This window comes from Oryza glaberrima, chromosome 9 (genome assembly GCF_000147395.1).
Source record: "Oryza glaberrima chromosome 9, OglaRS2, whole genome shotgun sequence".
Taxonomy (NCBI): domain Eukaryota; kingdom Viridiplantae; phylum Streptophyta; class Magnoliopsida; order Poales; family Poaceae; genus Oryza; species Oryza glaberrima.
In genome coordinates, this window is record NC_068334.1 from 2747669 (window position 1) to 2764709 (window position 17041).

The following is a 17041-nucleotide window of genomic DNA, read 5'->3' on the forward strand; positions in this document are numbered from 1 at the left end:
AAACTTTACATACATCTATATCAATCTATACTGATATAAAAAACACCAGTTTCTATTTAGTACACCCATACATTCCTAACCATTAGATCCTCTCATCCAACGATTCACATCGCGAGTTGGCAATACTATGTATTATGATAACGTGCCTTGCACATGCACGTTCACTAGTGATTATAAATGGAGTAGGTTATATCAATGATACTTCACATATGCATGAATTTTATATGAAATACATTAATGCATAACACAACATACAGCATACCGCCATCAAAATATTCAAACATGCCACTAACATAAGTACAAGTTTAATCTTCTAAATTATTCAATTTAACAGTACACGCTGAATCATCAATAGTGGAGGCAGTAACAATAAAATGTTAAAGTGTAGCACAACCGCTATGTTCACTTGCCTTTTTGACATTAAATCACCAGCTTGAACACTCATATATCAACATAAAATAGCTCCACATGATAAACAATTGACACAAGTAACTTGGTTCTACACGCCATATCCCATCAAATATACAAACCACATTCTTCACATACAAAACACTGTAAATAGAAAATTTCAGCACTACAGTGTTTCCTTCACAGCAGAGCTGATATTTTTGTCACAACTTTCATTTCCTATTTGTTCAGGGGTGAATGGATTGAGATCATTAATAAAAACAAAATTAGATGTAACTAAAATACCTACCAGTTGATGAGGACATCAATACCATGATACATCCACGTCTACACAAGTACAACTTTATGGTCTTATTACCCTCACTCGTAAACATCAACTCAACTATCATGTGAGTTCATTCGTGAGTTCATGTTCATCTTATTTATACCCTAGAGACGTGTGCACTCTTGTTTTACATAGGAATGATGGAGAGGATCATAATGGGAGAGGATTTACGTAGGCTAGATTTGAGCTGCAGACTCCGTTTTGGGCACGCAGATACTTCATGGAAAGCTTATCAAGTCTACTTTTAAATGGATCCGTCCTCATGTCCATATTTATTCTAGAGAGACCACAATCATTGTTTTACTACATAGACCTTTTTCTGTCCATGGTGCTGCATCACCTTATTTGGGCCCATGGGCTGTGTATCAACTCGAGTCCATTAGGGACGTATCTTAGGGTTGGAAGATGACCCCAACTCGTCCTCCCACCAATATATTTCCCTTATCCGCCATAGATCAACTCGGGTTTTGTTTAGATCAAAGTTTAGCTTCGCTATTCTGCCGTGTAATCCTGTGATCGGTTAGATCGTCGGTTTGCTCATTACGGAACCCCACCTTTGATACTCTTGCTGATTTAATCCTATATCTTTAATTTATTCTACAAATTGAGTTGCTTGTTTATCTTGTTCTTGCTAGATCTCGATTGCTTGTAGGAACAAACACGACTGCCTTTGGAATTGGTGTAATGATTGCTAAGGCACAACGTCCCTGGACAGTTATAGTTGGATCATCAACATCGCTCTATTCAGTCGGATTATCCTCTCATCGGAAGATCAGGACACTCTCACACAATAGTGGTGAATACATAGCTGATAATGAAATCAATCTAGGCATCCTCATGCCCTGTCGACATAGAATAGTTAAATAACTCATAGTGCAAGTTACTATCTTGAATCTAAATATATACATATCCAGGTGTTCCAATGCATCACCATTGAATGAAGTGAACTTAGGTTTTCAATATTATGGAATAATGGATGCCTTGATTTTGTGTTAGCCAGTTGAGAAGCTAAATTTACGAATACAACAATAAACCTGGATACTAGACTAGCATATGCTTTAGCACGCTCCATTCAAATAGATGTGGATATTTCTTCACAATTTGGCCAAAGCCTTTCAGACTTCTTGTGAAATATAGTATACATCATTTTTTTAAACTAATCATATGCTCTTGGGTTAGGATTGACGGATTCTTGTACCATGAATATACCATTCTTGAACCAAGAATGCATTTCTTGTCGAGCCTTTTCAGACTTGTTTAAGACCAAAAAACACATGGTTAATGTATAATCAAATAGATGATTCCATGAGCCAAATTATCCCAACACAAGTAAGTCCGCATTTTCTAGCATGCTTCTCCCAGAGCAGCTCCAATGTGCCAAACCAAATTGGGCCAGAAAAAAAGAATCATATGTAGTAAATGACCCATATAACTCAAAGATACCATTTCAATAGCAAATAAGTAGTAAACGCCCCAACTTTATAACTTCTAATTCATGGAGCTTATATATCAATATTTATCATGAATCTGCCACCATTTATCAGCCACCATTTTTTTTGCACAATATAAGGATTGCAAGTGAATTTATTGGCATGGCTCCTTTTTGGCCCATAATTATAGCACAACCTTTCTTTTTTTACCCATAATTATAACACAACCTTTCTCCTACATCTCTAAGAAACATCTCACTAACCATCTCCTCTACTATTCCTAAGGTATTTAAGTATGGGTTGGACGGCCATTTCAACTCCTTTTGTCTTGGTTTTGTAACCACCTTAGGCTAAGTTCAATACTCCCCTTTTTCAACTTCTACTCTCATTTTCTGCATGTACGCTTCTCGAACGACTAAACAGTGCCAATATCAAATCTTTCCACGAACTTAAAATAAGCCTTACATTTTGAGATGGAGGGAGCACAAGATTTAATCTACAGATTGCACATTCTATAATTCCGTCTATAGCATTTGAAGGGACAAAATTAATGAAGATGGCATTGATGAAATTAATTTAGAAATACGGAAACAAAATTCGTAAGCAAAGTGCATTCCTCCTATCAACCAACAATTGAGTTTCATGTGCCTTTTGTATTGCATGTATGCAATCATGGTAATATGGTTTCTCTGAATCCCTGAATCCCAGTGTCATTGCACTTTTCAAATTTCAAAACTTCAGTTCAAATAAGCAAAAGATCAGATAATTTGGTTTCTAGTTTCTACTGCTACAGTGCTTCAAGCATACAAAAACAGAGGTCAGAGGTTACATGGATCACTAGGCCAAGAGTGATATACTGCGACCAACAATTTTTCTTTTACGAATAAAAATGCTTTTAAGACTGCCAATCAAGAATATTGTGATCAAGAGTTTTTCTTTTGAGTAAAAAAGCTTTGGAGACTGCCCATCAAGAATATAAATGCATTGAATTCAGTCTCTACAACAACATATCTTTCCGTAGGCAGAACAAGTAACACTGACTTGGTAGAAACCATAGATTGGACTCTGCTACACTCAAAAAAGAACAAAGAGGAACTGAAGTGCTAGAAATGAACACCAATACATGGACAAAGACAATAAAATCAGGTAATAAAAACTAAACCAACAGAATAACAGTAAATGATACTTAATTGAAATAGTAAAGAAATATAAAGTAAAACCCTGAAATAAAGGGACAAAATAGAATCAACACACTACAAGAAAGGAACATGATATTACTCAGTATTATCCTTAGTGAAAAACAAAGGAAGACTTATATCACAAGTTCAAAAAGGGAAAGGTGATTCATAGTGACACAAAGTGCTCAACAATGCTTAACAAATACAAGAAAGCTAATGAGTCATTTTATCCTGTAGATCTTCAAAATAGGGCTCATTATAGCTTAATTTGTCAAGAATATCTAGAAATTAATTCGGCATATACATTCTTTCATATGCACTGGTTATTATCTCCCTCCATCCTCACAATACCAAAAAACATGTATTTTCAGTTGTCAAATTAGAGTGAACATAGGAGTAACAAATTACAATGCTCAGGTATAAAAGTTGGTTTCTTTAAATCAGACACTTCATATATAGTTTGCTATTAGCAATGGTCAATTCCATTGTTGTGATCATCCTTAAGATACCATCAAAAAGAAAATAAACATGGATCTCATATTAAATATTAGTATGTGGTGATTATCATGCTAAAAAACCAACACTTTATGATTATAGATCACAGAGCAAGCCCAAACAATAGCGACTAATATAAATCCCTTTACAATGAATATTTCAGTCATGTGCACATAGCAGAAAATCAACTTGATGGAAAAACACGCATAGAACAGCTCAGGGGCTACATAAAAATCAGTGGTTGCAGCTAATAGGCCTCACATCAATATGAACTCTCTCCTCTATAATCTAATCAAACCTAAAGTTCAAATTATGCAAAAATTGCACAGATGTGAAGATATAACAGAGAAAAATCTCGGTTATCCTATACCATAGATTCATGGTAAATCAACGTCTATGCAAATTGAACTCTCTACACAGACAAATCGATACAACTACTAAATCAGTACAAGCCATAGACCAAGAAGTAATAATCTCACACAGAAAACAAAGATGCACAGCTTAAAACATCAGTGGCAAGAGAACCTTGAAATTATGAAAATTTCAATAGTCTATTCCCCAATTCTAAAACTCATTAAAAAAATCAAGGGTCATCCCCATAAAGAAAAAAAATAATGGCACCAACAAGATCATAGCTTCTGCTCCGCCTAAGGGTGATCTGTTGTGTGCTAGGGGTAGACCCATGTGGCACAGGGCGTAACCATGCTACCTAGAGGCGCGTGTTGTGAATCCTCACCTATTAGATGACTAAAGTGGCATTCTATTAGTAGCAGTCAACTATATTAGATGGCAAATAATTCATCTATTAAGAAGCAAATTGTTCAAGCCACCTATGTTGGGTGGCAAATAGTCAATTTTCCCAAAAAAACATTCCATCACACCATGACAGGACTTAATAGCAAGTAGAATGTAGGACTTGTGCGAAATTTTAATCAATCACGCTGCAATTATCATTTCCAAACACTATTCCCTTGCCAAATATAATTCCTAACACATTAATAACATAATCCCAAATAGATATTGATGCCTCACAAATACAATTACTCGCTTACTCCCATTGTCTCATCAATCTGGCAAGGCCTTATTGCTGAATTGTAGTAGACCCAAGCACCCAACACCAATAAAATCACATCTTAGTATGCAATTTAAAAAAAGCAAACCTAATTAGGAGAGTGTAAATCTGGCAAGAAAATAGAGTACTTGATTATCCAAAATTCCATACAATAAATCAAACCAACAGATTTAGATTGATATACCACAAGCATGAGTGTATTGATAAATACATATGCAAGCCTCTGGCCCCTAAATGAACAGAAGACTTAGTATTTCAAAGCATGAAGAGTTTCGTTATGAAAACCCACAAGGATTTCACACCAATGAATTTATGGTTATGTGCATGAATCATGATAGATCAACAGATCATCATCCTGTATGGGAAACTAATATCACCAAGTATACAACTAGCAAAATAATTAAATTGGCCCAATAAAAGATGAAGCATCCACTGCAAACGCAAGGGATTGGGCAGAGTAAATGGTGAAGTATAATAGGAACAGAGTACCTGACATGTCCATTATGATGTAAATATCATAATACACGAAATTAGGAGAACCAAATAATTTCATTTATGCCTGTTTTGATGAGTTTTTCTAGTTCTCAGTCCTATCCTTCACTTGCCATCAAACCCAGCAGCAGTGGCGGCTATGACGACAAGACATGAATATAAACAACAAGTGAAATCCTAGGCAGCGGTGGACACAAGCTATGGTGGCATGCTATGTGTATAAGGTGCTCATGTGGATAATTAGATGGCTAAATGATTCACTTAACTCAAATTAGTGACCTAGATTTGCATTTTGAAAGTAGAGTAACCTATATGACACAACTAAATAAGTCGGATGACCCTCCATGCACTTATCTTTATTATGTCTGAAAAGAACATAACGAAACAATAATACAAATTCATGACCAAACAAGTCTATCTATGGAAAACTATGTGTTACACATTTTTTAAAAAAGGAACAATTTACTGTAACAAATGCTTTTATAACTGAACTTATCACACTTTAAAAAAACATGAGCCTAGTTAAGAATTTAGAACCTCAAGCTGCAATTAGAACTAACGATGAAATGTTAGAATAAAAGGTGCTATATCATATTAAGTGTGCCATGTACAGATATACTCCATCATACAAGTACATAGTTTATTTCAGATTGAGATGACCAAATGTATACAGCATTCATGATCTTTAAAATGTGGAGGCACGCATCTAATTGAACATGCATTGGTCACTGGCTATATCCAAGTACATGTCTGTTGCAACACAAATCACAAAAATACATGCATGGTAGCAAACTATTAATATAGTAAAAAGCGTATATTATACCTTGCATGATATGGTGGTAATTTTATTAGACACTTTTTGCATGCAATCTAAAAACTTGGATTGAAAGAATACACACCTCCTACATATGGAAATTTTTAAGATCTTCCAAATTTCAAAGTAATGAGATGCACTTGATAGTGCAACGGCAAGGGGTATGTGGTTTCAATATTAAGGTCCCGTGTTCAATCCCCAGCGCACACTCACAATTTCTTCTTAAAAAAATGTTTAGAAGGATTGGAAGGAGATATCTTCCTCCAAATCTCCTTTTTTTAAAAAAAATTTCAAAGTAATTTTCACCTGATACCCTCTCCAGTTTGACTTGGCATAGTGCTTGATTTTCGGAACTTTTACCCACTGCTGACAACTCCACTACCACATCAATTGCTTAGTGCATCTGGTGTTGCCGCAGTGGTATATGGCTAACAGATTATTTGTTAAGGGCTACCTAATGGATCTCATAAAGCAGGGAACATGACTGGGTAATACTAATGTATCATTATAATAAATCTTGAGATCAAGGAAAATAAGCTTAATAAACTGTAAGACTATTCTAATATAAAATTAAGGCAAATTTTGCTACAAGATATCGTGACTTCGCGGTTTTAACTGTAGGACACCGCGCGAACTGACTTTTGGGGAAAGACACTCTGAAAAGTTGGATATTTGCTGGTCACAACACATTAAAATAATATTTTTCGGTTGAAGAGGAGACGTCAAAGTACTGAAATGCCCTTGGGCCCACATCTGATCTCCCCTCCTCGATCCTGACTCCGTGTGACAAGTTCGATTACCGTTGCAATGGATTTCTCTGGCGGCGGCGTGATGTTGTCGGAGATGTACCAGAGCACGCGGCGGCGGCTGCTCTCAGCCTGCGATGACGTGGCCAGTGTCGGTGCCAACCTCGTCTTCCTACTACTCGGCACCGCTCGTCAGCGGTGTCTGGGATTCGGCCGCCACCGAGGACGTGCGGCAGGAGGTAACCCAGATCTAGGGCTTGTCCGCGTGGTTGGGACGGCTCTGGCGATCAATCCGCGCGCTCCCCGCTGCCATCCCCGTTCTCTCTTCCCGACCGCCTCGCCTTCCTCTCCCTCTCTACATGCCCACACCGCGTGGTCCTGGGCGGCGGCGTCGACCTTGACTTCCTCCTCGCGGTGGTGTTCCTCACTATCCGTGCTCACTTGTCGCGCTTCCGGTGCAGGAGGATCACGAACGGCAAAGGGAACCCCACGGACGAGTAACCCCTGCTCGCAAAGCCGCCGCTGTTGTCTGAGGTTGCGATGCCCCGTCGAGGGAGGTTGCGGAATGGGGTCGGGCTAGTGAAGTCCGTGTGTTTTATGGCCGCGTCGCTCGTTCTGCTCATGCTCGTGGACCTCATGGCTTGCCACGAAGTGTGTTCTTCGCAGCACAGTTCATGGCGTACCTTGCCATTGTGGGGTTGTCATGACAGAGAAGGCCGTGGCGGTGACGGCGCGTTCTCACTCGGTGCACCTCCGTCTCTTCTGGGTTGGGTCCATGACACGGTGGTAATGGTGTTGGACGCAACGCCGGTGGTTGCAACTGCACCGGCCATGGCATTGTGCAAGGAGGGGATAAAGAGAGAAGAGAGATGTGAGATCTAACATATGGGCCCAAGGGCATTTCAGAACTTTCACACGATTTCTCTCTTCTTCAACCAAAAAATATTATTTTAATGGGTGCAGTGTCCACTAGCAAATATCCATTGAGTGTATTCCCCCAAAAGTCATTTTGCGCAATGTCCTACAGCTAAAACCGCTAAGTCACGATGTCCTGTAGCAAATTTGCCTAAAATTAATAGCCAAAGTTTAAAAAATTTGACCGAATATTTTCCTAAACGTCAAAAATATATTTATGCTGGGACTATTTCTTCACAGAGAAATGATACTCACCCAAAGTGGTCCAAGGGTTGGCTAAAAAAGTTGATAAACATTTTTTTCACATTGAAATACATTGTCGTAACACAAGGTTTAAAGTTGGCCCCTAGAGTTTAGGGTTTACAAGGGCTGTGAACTGGAAAACAAATTAAATAAGCATATTTAAAAAAAATAAGAGTGTCATACCTCAGAAACTTAATCAGGTAGAAGAGATTGCTCTACTGAAGAGACTGCACCATACTCTAGTGAAGGACTGTCACGACCGGAAATAACCCAACGGGCGTTCCTTACGTGCGTGTATTATTCCTTGTCCCAGGAGGCAAAGTACACCAAAAGTTGATACAATTCAGAGTTTAACAAGCGGAAGCGTAAATAGTTAATTTATTACATGGGCGGCGAAGGCCCGGCACACATGAAGACAAACGAAAAACAGCGGAAGACTAGGGTGACGACCACAGGCGCTTGACGGCAGGCACGAGCTAGACACCAAAGCCTTCATCATCCAGGAACTCCTCTTCTGGGTTTGGGAAAAATTGAGCAAGACTGAGTACAACCACCGTACTCAACAAGACACACCCACGAGTGCAGAATAAATGCAAAGGAGTACAATGGAGTAATAATATAGGGGGTTAGGGTTTACAGTAAACAGCATTAGAAGACACTTAGTTGCTCAAAGCTACTTTTAGAAAACACGATCCTAGATCTATACAATATTATTAAACAAGGCCGTGAACCCACATGAACCTGCCTTAACCCAAGGCCTATGATGATTCAGACCGAACTGGCAACCCGACCCTGGGTCCCAGCTCGTCCCAAGCCAACCCAGGCCAACCTTTCCACATTTTAGTTGTTAAGCAGGTTTTTAAGAATTTAAAACACTAACTTGGGTACAATGTTAGGCTTGCCCATAACCGAGGGCGCGGCTATTCGAATAGGTTATACTCTGATCAGAGGTGTACAACTTTACCCACAAGACACGTCTTCCTCATGTGTAACCACGTGCCACATACCACCACGGCATATGGACGGAAGACATGACATAGTTTCCAACCCATCCTAGCCATAGACAAGAGTACCGACCCAACCCCACCTACGGCCGGAACCTCCGGGACAGCTAGGCAGGACTGAGCCCCTAGCAGCAGGACAACAGCCCTGTGCCATGACATCTCGACTAACCGGGCCGCAGCTCGTGTAGCCTTCATTTGTCCTAGAGATGTCCATCGACCCCCGACTTCGTCCATCTCCATCCGTGTACTTTTGTTTATAACCAGACTGAGCCACAAACTAAGCCTTACCCACTAGACATGTGGAAGTACGGTAGTGCTTTGCAACAGAGGCCCGAAGACCGGTCCTTATGTGGCCGAGGTGCTACTATCAAAACCATGCACCCCGAGCCCAGCCTAAAACCATTTTGAGGGTTTTGAATAGAGGGGGAGGTGTGCATCCAATTCCACAATAATCCAACCATTCCACAATGTCCAAGTGATATGAATATTCCCAAAGTCTAGAGTTATAAAACCACCTAATGTTGCCTAATTGAACAGCGAAGCATCTACCTAAATTCATACTAGTGGAACCATGAATAGAGTACCCACTAGTTGGGGTTTTGTTTAATCTAGGGTGAACAAGGTAATAATAACAATAACAATAATAATAAGGTCATAACAAAGGTAAATAGGCATGGCTAAATAAAAGAGTGATAACGCGGGAATTTAAATAAAGCGATAATGCATTAATTTAAATCAAAATAATTTCACAGACTGGGATTCAATATGTTCAAAGATGATGTGACTTGCCTTGCTTGCTTTCCCAAACGTCGGCTTCAACCTCCACGTAGAGCGGATCTTCCGAAGCTGCAGCGTCTACACGACCAACGGAAAGGAAAAAGGCTTTTACTCTAATAAACTCCATATAACAAGCAGGAACAAAGCACAAAAATGGGTTCTTGACTTCTTAAGAAAAAATTAGAGACTTGAACGGTCCAATTCCGAGTTCAAATGGCCAAGTTATGGCCATTTGAAGTTTATGTGCTCTTTAAGTGAATATTTGCGAATTTCTTCATTTAAATTTTAATTTAAAAAGAGTTTATTGCGTCAGCCGAGGGGAGGGGGCGCGCGGACCAGGTCCACGGGAGTGGGGCCCATGCGGCAGCCTCACGGTCCACGGTGGACCGGGCGCACCCGGGCTCACACCGGCTGGCGCCGTGGGCCCCACGCGTCAGCCGCACCCAAGGGCGTGGGCGGCTGATGGCCGGGCCCCACGGCGTGCCCGGAGGCGGCCACGTCGGCGCGGCCGGCGGAAGGCGGCGCCCGCACCCCTATGGTCGCCGGCGGCGGCCATAGGCACGACGGAGCGGCGGCCAAGAGAGGGGAAGGGAAAGGGAGAGGAGGCGGCGGTCCACGGCTCACCCTGGGTCGACGGCGACGGCAAAAGAGGCGGCCGGAGCGCAGGAAGGCGGCGGCGCGGCTCGGGTGGACGAGGACGACGGCGCTCCGGCGGTCGGCGAGCTCGGCGAGGTGGTGGACGGGGTCGGCGGCGGTGCGGCGAAGCCGGAGGAGGCGACGCCGAGGCGGGGGACGGTCCCGGCGAGCGGAGAGGGCCGGCCGGAGGTCGTCGGCGACGGAGGAGAGAGAGGGCGACGGTGCGAGCTCGTTTCCGGCATGGAGAAGGTGCGGCAAGTGGCGGAAACGGGCGAGGGAGGCGCGGGGAGGGTTTAAATAGGGTTGGGAGGGAGAGAGGGCGGCCGGCGGGGAAGGAAACCAGCGCGGGGGATCTGGCTGCCATCAATGGCGCCGGCGAAATTTGCGGGAGCAAATCCGGCCGTTTGAATACGGGAGAGAGAGGGAAAAATGGGGGGAAAGGGAGAGGAGATCACGGGGAATGATTCCCCCCACTTAATTGCACGCGGGAACGACCGGAGGCGGTGAGATTCGCGGCGGCGGCGGCGCTAGGCGCGGGCGGGGCGGCGGGAGGAAGGGGATGACGGGTGGGCCCCACCCGTCAGCGAGGGTGGCGGGCGGGCCCGTCCATCAGCGGCGCGCGTGAGGGGAGAAGGCCGAATGGGCCGCAGGGGAGAGGAGAGAGAGGGGGAGGGAGATGGGCCGAGCCGGCCCATTAGAGGGGGGAGGGGTTTTTAGGGTTTTTCTTTTTATAAAACCTTTTCAACTTTGTTTATTTCTTAATAATTATTATTTGTGCTCTGAAAATTCCACTAAAATTTATTTACACAGTTTAGGCTTTTAGGAAATATACAAAAATCCTCCAAGCCTTATTTGACTTTTAGCTTTGCACATTTTAATTTTTGGAGGCTTTCACAAGGATTTTAATTATTCTAAGCATAATTTAAAGGATATATTTTAGGGTCGTTTTGGGACGTGACAAGGACTCAATTGAGTATCACAATGAACGATCTCTTAAACTAGTAAACCATGTATGTGCAGGAAGGCAGCAGTCCAGTCATCATCTAGCCAAAGAGATTCAATGAATTGGAGGTGTGAACGTGTACTTATGGCATTCTTAGAAGATATCACATGTACTGGAAAATGCAATCCAATATGCATGGGCTCATCTTATCTTGTATATGTTGAAATACCTTTTCCCTAGTAACAGAAGCTGGAGGTGCCAATTGCAGGTGGAACAACAACAATGACCAGGCAATGAAGGGCATCATCCTAGTGAGAGAAAACATACCTTCCGAAAGATCAGTCTGGAGAAATTCAGAAGTAGACATCTCAATTAAGGATAAGAGTTCTCTCATAACTTCTCTGAATCTGTTATCAGTTCAATACTTTGGCCCATGTCAGATTAATTCTTGAGTCAGTGCTCTATTAATCCCGGAGAACACTCTTTTACTAGTGAAATTTGATAGAGGCGTTCAAAAAGAAGTAGAGAGTAAGCAGCAGACGATGGATGAGATATTGGCTGTGAAGAGAACTAAGAATATAGCCCACTGACTGAGCCCTTCGCAAGCCCCCACAGTTCCATCAACTCTTGTGCATTCCAGTCTCTGGTGAAGCATAAATGACAAATGATGCCACAAGTTCCCAAAAATTCATATAAGCAATGCGACTTGAAGATATGATGAATGAGGCCTCTTCACAACAGGACTTTGCAATTGCCTCTGAAACACCAGAGGCCAAGAACAAATAATTCCATCATCTTGTTATTTCTTTCAGCATAATCCCTTGAATCAATAATCTGCAAACCCAGGAAGTTTCTGTTTCTTGGGTATCCAAAGCAGATTCAACTCAGTTAAGGTAACACAATGTAACCAACGCGGATTCACCAAAGCTTAACATTAACTCATCTATAGCGCTAACCACTAATTTAAGCTTCTCCAAGCAGAGGTTGCAACAATCATTTTCTTATTATCAGCCAACCATATATAACTGCTGTTAATTTCACACCCACCCCACCTAATTCAGCCATTATTGACAATGGGAATCAACAATATCTGCCAAAAATAACAGATTATATGAATGTAGCGTTGTACTAGTACGATTGAAAAATGTTATGGTGCAGATTACCTTGTTGTACTACTTCCCTTGGGCTGGATGATAGGCAAAAGATGGCTACATCAAGCCAACTCAAAATGCTTTTCCCCAAAATCAGCGTAACAAGAAGCTTCATTCAATTTTAATTTTCCTGAAAACGGTTTGATAATTATAATTTTAAGCTCCACAAAATGATTCCATGTTTGAGTGCTGAATCAGAGAAGGTAAGACTGCCAAATACACTCTCCCCTATCCATTTCCAAGTGCAAAGGATCTCAGCAGCAACCCATGCTCTAGAGAATGAAGGAACAGTTGAAGTAGTATCAATTGATTGTGATATGTTGTAACACGTATTTCCAAGAGCACCTAACAAGCTTGTCAACAAAAGCAACATATTGGCGGTGTTTCAAAAGAAAATAACCTAACAACTGCCATAAACTATATATTTTTTTGTCAGGCACTATGCTGTCATAAATTTCAGAACATGAACAGAATTTGTAAAGATGGCAGTAAAAGGCATGGCACATGTGCGTGTCCGCAGGTATACCATATTAAATTTAAACTGGAGTATCAGTATATTACACTATGTAGAACATAATGAAATCGTTTTACTAACTTGAACGCAAAATAGAGACACATTCTCAGTTTCATATGTAATAACAGGCTCAAATTGGATCTTCACGGGTGCACTCCCATTCTGTAAAGATAGCTTCACCCAGAGTGGCCAATATTCTCCCTCAGATAAAAGAAGATTAAAAAAAAACATTGCCGTCATATGTTCTTCAACTTGTCCACCACCCGCCTGACAGAGTGAGCTAAAATATTTAACAAACTATTCAAGGTGTTGGATGAAGGTCACTCAGTAAGGATAGGCTTAAGCTTTGCCAAAAGGTATGTGTACTCTCTGCAAGGTTAGCATCTGAATTGTTGTACGCAGAAGACCCAATATCGATATCTTCTTTATAACATTTCAAATCATGTTCTGAATAGAAGGAAATAAAGAATCTTCCTCTAGCATTTGTGAGGGCAAATAAGCTACCATCTCAATGCTTGATGACAATGATTGTGCTCCTATAACCTTTGAAGTGACAAGTGCCCTGGTTCAGTAGGCAACATCATCACATGCACAAACTTTGTCTATTTGAAAGTTAACACCAAGTTTATTGAAAACCTTGCCTATTGCAAACCTTTTTTCCTAGTCAAACTTCTTTAAGTTTGACCAAGTTTATCGAAAAAATGAGCAAACATTTTTAATACAAAACAAACATATTATAAAAAAATTCAAAATTTATTCAATGTTATATTTAATGAAACTAACTTGATGTTATAGATGTTGCTAAAGATTTCCTATAAATTTGATCAAACTTAAATTAGGAAAAAGGTCAAAACGACTTGTAGAATGTCTTGGAAAAGTATGCAAAAACTTCAGAAGTTACAAAGTAAATGAAACCAAATAGTAAAGAAAAATAGTACCTCGATAGACAAACTGACAGCAGCCAATAATTGCCTATGGTTTCTTCTAGACCAGAGATTATGAGAAGTCAGAAAAATTGCTCTGCAGTGACAGCTTTAGATGGACGATATGAGCTTGCTTGGACCCATAGCATCCATTTTGTAGGAAGTGCCAAAACCGGCTGAAAACAACCTTGTGATTTGCAAATTTGCAAATATGACCAAGCTCTGGAAAGCTTCTAGAGAATGCAGGATATAGTAACTTCATGATTCCTTCATTGAAAACATGGGAAACATGTTTGATATAACTTGTAAGCAGTGAGTATGTGGCATAACGCATAATCACATTTTTTTTACTTAGGCAAATCATGAGAAAATGCAGATTCAGCAGTAGACAAAGTAGCAGAATTCTAACTGTCACGGCCGCAATTTTGTAATGTTACGCCTGTCAATTAGAGTTGTCATTGTCAAATGTTACACCTAATGATGATGATACTGAGGTAGGCCAAAGAAAAAAAAATCTACAGTTAATAGAAGTGCAGTAGGAATTACAAACAGAATGTGCGAAATCCATAAATCAAAATACTCCCTCCATCCCAAAATATAACAAATTATTGAGTTCAAACTATACCTCACCCATCCCGAAGAAGCAACCAATTTTTTTATATGCATAAATTGAAAGAACTAAACATAATGAATACTCTTTGGAAAATAAAACAATCATGAAGCATAATTACTTTTTCAAACAACGATAACTGAATAGAATTTTTTTTTTCTTGTAATTAAGGTTTAGGATTTGAATGTGTGGGTGTTGGGTGTTCTTCATCCCTCCCCCTGTACTTTTCTCTAGCTTAATGAAATGATACCTTAGCGCTCCTATGTGTTCAAGAAAGAAAAGAGAGTATGAAGCACAGATAATAATTGTTTGTCTAGGCAATACATGTGCATTAGTTGATGAAACACAGAGAAAAACAAAGAAAGAAATCTATCTATCTATATGACTATACCTATATCTAATCCATATTTAACATTGTGGACTACTTTTAAAACCCATCTGAAAGATATGACTACTGTTCATCAGATTGGTCATATTATCTAATCTAGCTCTAATATCGTGGGCTACTTGCGAGGACCTCAAGACACAAAACCCTCCAAAACCTACAAAAGAAACAACCAGATTAGCTACAGATAAACCTTATCATCTAGCTAGTTGCCACATAAATCGATTTATGTTTAAGTCTATTTTGTATAAAAAATACCTGGTTGAAACATTAAGGAAAAGGTCTGACTTGATTGTTACTCCTATCTAAAAACAATTAAGTTGGCTCATTATCTAAAAATAATAGTGAAATTATTTATACCAAAATTAGGAGGTCCGATGCTACTTAGAAGTATCAAAGATGATTTATTTCATAGCACTATATTTGCAGCAAATAATACCATTATATCATGTGTATAAACCATCATAGGGTCAAGATGCAGTGTTTAATCCATGTGATGAAAGTATATTCCTATTATCTACATAGTATAATTTATTTGCATAAGCACACAGTTGTCTATCAAATATATTCCCATTATCTACTAATGCCATTAACACTTTATCACGTAAATTCACATCCTTAAGTATCCCACTGTGGAGATAGTTCTAAGAACTCATTAGAATTTCCATACTTCGGAATCAGCAAGTAAAAAAATATTGACTATACATTGGCAACAATTAGAGCATAAAGGTACCTCAAAGAACTAGAAAGAGAGGATGCTAACTATAAGCCCACCGGGATAATACCATCATGTGGGAAGAGCTTGGCTGCGCCATTGATCATGGTGTGGCAAGATGAATTATAAAGACTGCACGCATTGTCAGCATTCAGTTTCCCTTGGTTGCTGAATAATTCACTTGTTTGATTTGTTTTCTTGTATATTGCAAAAGCATTAATTGACTGGTCATGTTATTTGGTTGTGAAATACCAAGATTATCTTATCTATCTTGGTGTGGACAGCTCTCTTGCCCAAGTTTGTTCAGAAAGTGGTGTACTGGATGCCTTCGTGAAGACATACATCATATGCAAACAACAACTAAGATACTTATTTCGAGGCCAGTAGTGTCCTCAGACCATTTGTAAGCTGAGTTCAATAAGTCTTCCATTATCTAAAAAAAGGTACTCATTTCGATCTATTGAATACTTCAATTTGTTTTGAACTTAATCATGATTATTCATGTACCTTTACTAAATTTTATTCATGTACCCTATACATATCGACTTTACAATCCTTTGAAAAACTAAAACAACAAATATGAAAGTAAAAATAAATGGAACCTTCTACTTCAGAGGTGAGCGGAAGGACAAAATTCTCTCTTCCTGTGTACTGAAAAGCCCAAAGGACTGGCCTCGGAACTGTGGAAAAACCAACAAAATAAGCAAACTATCAGCATCTTAAATTTACATGGAGGATATAATGAACTGAGTGGATATAAAATATTACAAAAATGCAGAGAGAATAAGAGGCGTATTTCATATGGCTCTTCACAATTGTAAAGGAAAAAAAATAGATTCCTTATTTAAAAATGTAGACAGCTCTTAACTTAAAAAGCATCTCCAGGTGACCAGGTCTGATCTCTGTTGTTTTGACAATCAATAAATTTGTTAGCATTGTATTGCAAAATTAAAACTGAATAAACGAGATGGGGTTTTGTTGAGGATGATGCTGTGACATCTTGTACTATGGAAGCATATGAATGTCAATGGTAATCTCCTGTGGAACACCGGTGGCGCAGGTCTTGGTGATACGCTGGTGGTAGTCTAGGTGTGAATGAGGTGGCATGGGTGTTACCCTAATAGCAAGCAAAAATAAAATGTTTCATTCAGTTCTAGACTACAGGCAAAATAAGCTTTTTTTAAGACAAATTGGAGGGAGAAAAGCCTAATCAAATAAACGCCGAAGCTAATGTCTAATGGTATGGTACCTTGCATGACATCTGA

General features: G+C 40.0%; 1 pseudogene; it reads right to left on the reverse strand.

The window, feature by feature from the left end:
• Positions 1-11776: 11776 nt before the first annotated feature.
• On the reverse strand, positions 11777-16883 carry LOC127784643 (E3 ubiquitin-protein ligase listerin-like; annotated as a pseudogene).
• Between the last annotated feature and the right edge of the window lie 158 nt (positions 16884-17041).